This window comes from Peromyscus californicus, unplaced genomic scaffold (assembly GCF_007827085.1).
Source record: "Peromyscus californicus insignis strain IS unplaced genomic scaffold, ASM782708v3 Scaffold_11__1_contigs__length_118956290, whole genome shotgun sequence".
In the NCBI taxonomy this organism is placed as follows: domain Eukaryota; kingdom Metazoa; phylum Chordata; class Mammalia; order Rodentia; family Cricetidae; genus Peromyscus; species Peromyscus californicus.
Genome location: NW_026294402.1, coordinates 2,658,240 through 2,664,239, shown reverse-complemented (window position 1 = coordinate 2,664,239; position 6,000 = coordinate 2,658,240).

The following is a 6,000-nucleotide window of genomic DNA, read 5'->3' as shown; positions in this document are numbered from 1 at the left end:
ACTGAACTGGCTTATATCAATTATTTGTGTTTCCTAATAAAAAAGCTATTTTCCCCATATGTAAAAACAATAAATATGTATTGTCAAAGGATAGCATGAAACTGAGAAAAATTAATACAAGCCTTACATGCAAATACACTGACAATTGATGAACATATTTCCACATCTTCAGTAATGGTAAAGAAACTCAATTGAAAATAATAGAACCTCAACCTAACCACGCATCATCATTAAATACAGAACTTACCTTGAGGAGCATTGAGGATTGAATCAAACACCTAACTAAGCAAATTAAGGGATAGATATCTACCACTTTGACAATCTCTCATGCAGGTCTTTTAATTTTATCTTATTACTTAATTGTTGACTTTTCCCAGTTAAATACTTAATGTTTTCCAATGCCTTAATTTTTTTAAAAAAGGTCATTGTGATAAAATCACTTATCACACACAAGAATTTTACAACCATTTTTATTTTAATTTATGTGCCATTGACATCTGTGTAATATTTTGTCATCCACAGTGTCGCTATATACCTTACTTTCTTCTTCCTTAAAATCTGTGTAGTCTCTGTGGAAGAATTTTGTCTGAATTTATAGTTAGGAAACTGAAACTTATTGTTTAAATCGCAAGCGATCTCTTCAAATATGCGTGAAACATCATGAAAACTAAAGGTGAGTAAGAAATGGTGTGCTATCTTCTGTCTTTGACAAACAATTTAGTGGCAGAGAAAGGCACATAAGAAGGTGCAAAGGAATGTCCCTGAAAGGTCTAGGACTGTTCTAAACAAGTTAGGAGAGAAGCCACTTTCCTTTGACTGATAGCAGAATATACAGTGCAGATCAAAATGGGATAATAATGTCATTACCTGGGAGAAAAAAGCAAGACACAGTTTTAAAAAGATTTAGTGGAAATGGGGCAATACTTTCCTTAGAGACCTTTCCCTGAGATGTGTGCTTATATAAAAAGAAATAAACTTGATTCCAAGATATTACTGAATTTTAGTGACTAAGCAGAGTGAGTTTATGGACACCCTTCAAGGTAAACATTTCACACAAACACAATAAAGATGAGGCACAGGGCTCTTACAGAACTACAAAGTATGTATTTAAGTTTAAAGATTGAGGCTGTCTTGCTTTATTCATAAAAATTTTCTCTCATTAAAGAAAGAAAAATGGCATGAATCTTTGAAATTCTGTACACATTTTTTTCCTTTTGACATTTTGTACACGTGTGAAATGCAGCATGATCATAATCACTGCACATTCTTTAAAAAAATTCTCTTATTCCCACTTGACCCCTTGTACTTGCCAGTCATCCTCATGCTTTCATATCTTTTCTTTGTTCAGATCATGCACAGGTAACCATAGCTAGTGTATGTTCATGATTTCCAACCAACCATAATCAGAAGGCAGCTTTTCACTGATCTCCTCTTTATCATTCTGACATTAAATTTTCTGTTCTTTCATGTGTATATCTACCATTAAACTCCAAGTAGGGTTTCTACCAATGTCTAGTATAATTCAATGGATAAATGGAAGTAATATTATAGTAGTCCAATTATTATCACAGGCACATTTGCAAAAAGGCTAAGCAGGAAATAATTAATGCTTTAAAATATAAAATAATGAAATGGTAATGAATTTGAGATAGGCATATTACCTGGTTGAGTTTTTTAAAAGTAAGAATGGCTAATTCAAGAAAATAAGAGTAAAATTCAGATATTAAGAATGGAAGTCCCACTGCCTGGATGGGTCCTGTACTCAGTGCATGAGTTGGCTGTTAGAAACCTGGGGCTTATACAGGGACACTTGGTTCAGCCTGAGAGGAGGGGACTGGACCTGCCTGGACTGAATCTACCAGGTTGAACTCAATCCTCAGGGGAGAAGATGGGAATGGGGGGTGGGCTGGAGGGAAAGCGGGGGGTGGGGGGTGGGGGGAGAACAAGGGAATCCTTGGCTGATATGTATAATTAAATTATAAAATAAAAAAAGAATTAAAAAAATGGAAGTGGCCGGGCGGTGGTGGTGCACACCTTTAATCCCAGCACTCGGGTGGCAGAGGCAGGCAGATCTCGGTGAGTTCGAGGCCAGCCTGGTCTCCAAAGCAAGTTCCAGGAAAGGCACAAAGCTACACAGAGAAACCCTGTCTTGAAAAACCAAAAAAAAAAAAAAAAAAAAAAAAAAAGGAAGTCACAGTATTTCTTATAGTTCTAAGCTCCATTTAAATAATTTCACAATGTCTTCACATCACTTAGAAGATTTCAATGGCAGAGGTGTATGTTGTTCAACCTCCCTTCCTGGTTCTGACCACTGTGATAAACTCTGACCAAATGAAGAAGGCATTTGATTGTAGACACTTCCAGTCACAGACCACCATTGAGAGAAGTCAAGGGAGGAACTCAAGGCAGGGACCTGAAGCAGAAACTATGGAGGAATGGTTTTTCTAGCTCACCTTCAGGCTTTATCCTGTTTCATCCCAACTATCTTCCTAGGGATGGAATTGCCCACAGTGGACCACGCCCCTCCCCGATCCGCTCCCGGTCTAGACATCCATTAACACACAGGCTTACAGGTCCGTCTGACCTTGGCCATTTCACCATGGAGCCTCTCTTCCCAGATGACTCTAGGCTGTGTTGACAGTCAAGGCTGACTAGGACAGGGCCTGTACCATTTGTTTTGTGTTGTTAAAAAACAAAAACTAAAACAAAAACAAAAAAAAAACTAAGCAGATAATCATCAGTATCAAGTTTTTTTCATTTGTTTTTCTAAGAAGTTATACACAAACTAACAGTGATCATGACCACTCATACCCACTTTGTCTTTAGACAACGGTGCAACTAAAATTAGGCTTACAAAGTCAAACCTAAAATCTTGTGCAAGGTGCATAACTAATTTCCCTGTAAATCACGTTCTGGATTTAGCTTTCAAATGTGTATTTTAAATTCATACTTAAATAAAAACTACTCTATTTTTGCTTGTTGGTTTGCGTCTACATTTCTAAGAACAAAACCTAATACTATACATAACCTTCAAGTGACTCTTAAGAGAACAAAGCTGAGTACCATAAACAACTTTCACGTGATTCCAGCTGACTAGAATGTAGGAATCATTGAGATGGAAAATCCCTCATGTTGAATTTCCAGCAGCTGTGCAACCTTAGGTAGTAATTTAATCAGATACCATTGTTTCATTGTATAAATTTGAGGTACAAAGAAGAAATGGATACAAAATAGTGAGGTTCTGAGCAGGTCAGACAAGTTTGAAATTCCTCCATTAGTAATAGTGGCAGAACCAGCATTTACTATATACTTGATACAAAAGCCTCATTAAAGAAACTGGTGTGTAGTTCACATACAAACATAGAAAATAACATTGTCTGCAAATGAAATAAAAATGTTCTAATAGTCCACTAAGTTAATGGCTGTATTCAGATTGTCTCTTTCAGATTAGGGGAAGGAGGAACTCCCTCATATGGTTGCTTGATAAAAAAAAAAAATGATTTACTTTTAGTGTGATACAAATATCCTAATTTGACCTTTAGAACTTCATGCCCAACTTTTCTATTGCTATCCCAAGAGATGAGAAAACCTGTGCTTAGTGAAGCATAGGTCAAGTCCATAATCACTAATTTGAGGCTAGTAGTAGATACTTCACATGTAATAATAATGATAAGGTGAAAGATACACAATAAAGTGACTATAACTATTTAAAATACTCAATTATACCATTTCAAGGAAAGAAAATGATTTCTAGTTTCTCATTTTGAAGGATTCAGGAACAAGTAAGTTACAATATCCCTTAGGTACTAGTATCTTACGTCTTCTTGTTCTCTGTCCATTCAATACTTCACCAAGTCTATCAGTGCCCTCTGCCTGTATTTAGTAAAGTTCTTTTTGAACTCTACATCCACTTAAGCCTAGATAAGCCATTTAATATCGTTGTTGAGACCAATGTATGACCTGAGGGTTAATAATTAAATAAGATAAGAACAAAGGGACCTGTGTTTGATGACTATGGCTTCCTGGTGAAGTGAGGATTACTTACTGAACTAAAGCAATAAAGATGACAGTTTGTGAATTTATTGTTATTTAATACTGTAGAAAGGCATGAATATGCCCATTTACCTTTCTGACATAGCTCACTCATAACATCAAGGATTGGGGAAGGAGGAACTACTTTATATGGTTGCTTGATAAAAAAAGCGATTCACTTTTGGTGTGATACAAATATCCTGATTTGCTGAATTAGGTAGTGGTGGTGGCTGTTCAAATTGTCACTAGATTAAAAATGATTGAATCTTAAATATAGGATGAGTAAAAAGAAACATTTACAATATGTGTAACTTAACACACCCAAGAGCACTCATAAATGTGGTTCAAGGACATGAGTGGAAGGCAGGGCTGTTTAAACAATACTACCTTTGCTCTACCCATTGCCAGCAGTGACAAGGGGACGTCTGGAACTTCTAAGTTCCTACCAATTTGGAAAACTCCTTCCTCATAACTTGTCCTTAATATTCTCATTACTTAGTTACCCAGTCAAACAAGTGTGAACTTTTAAAATCAGTTTCTGTTGGAATGTGCTTCTGGGTAGAAAATTAGAAACTTTCGAAATTAAGGAGCTATCCTTGCATGGGCTCTACTTCTTAGTTCCCTCCTCTCCTTCTGACATGAGACTGGACGATATCAGCTTACCTTTGTTTTAGTGCCATTGATAATCACCATATAGTTTCACTTGCTAATTTTGTCTGTAACAGTTTCATTTTTTTTAAGTTGTTCTCCACCTCCCTGACAAGATACAACAAAAAAGTAGCCTGGTAATGGTGTAATTCCAATTAGAACCACTAAAGAAATTAGTATTTGGGACTAGGAAAAATAATTATTATAGCTAAGTCATCATTTCTACAAAAGAATAAACTGTTATGTGCATGCGTGTGTGTCTGTGGTTGTATATGTGCACTTGTGTGCAGGTGCCTTTAAAGGCCAGAAGAGAACATCAAATCCCCTGGAGCTGGAGTTACAAGTGATTGTGAGCCACCTGATGTGGGTGCTGGGATTGAACCCAGGTCTCCTCCAGGAGCAGCACACTCTTACTGTTGAGCCATCTCTACAACCTGTCAATTTGCTTTTCTTAATGTATAAGGTCATCAATATAACTTATTCCACTTTAAACATTTCTTATATATAAAATAAATGCGTGTTCATTGTATTGTGGCTTCTTCATATTTGTCTTTTATAGTATAATGTTTTCAAACATTTAACTACCACAAATGAGTTACTTTTATTCTATGTATAGAATTCAATGCAACTTTTTTCTTCATCATATAATTTATAAACCTTAATATTCCAAACTTTATTATTTCCACATTTACTTTTTATGGGCAACAGAGTATGAGGCATGGATTTATGGAAAGTAAAATAGATTTATCTCCATGTTTATTTAAACCTGTAATCAGAGTTGTTTAAGCTGTAAGGTAAGGAGTCAGAGATGTCTGGCAAAGGGACAGAGAGTGTTGACTAGAAATATGGCTCTATTGTCCTTGCCTGTCTGTGTTAACCTGTAGAAGGAAGCTCTCATCTACTAACTAGAAAGAAACACAGCAACAGGGGCTTCCTGCTCTACCCCGTCTCCTCCTGCTCATCCTTGACCATGGGAAGCACAGTAATCCATCTAATTTGGGAGTTTGCAATATATTACATTTAATTAGTTTGACTTTTTCCTCACCTCTTTTCAGAGTGGCATAGTCTTAAGAATGTGTGTTGTCTCCTTCCCGGTGAAGTAATGTTACTACAATAGATTTACTGATTATAGTTGTAAGGGCATGCCATTCTGGGCGGAAACCCTCATTTTAGCAAAAGGTATGTAGAAATATTATTTGTTAACTGATTTCACCCCTCATAAAGCAGATGTTTTTACTTCTGTTTTCATCTAAATAGAGTGTGGTGTTATAGTTGGCTAAGAACTCAGTAGAAAGGAGATCATCATAATAATGGCAGTGA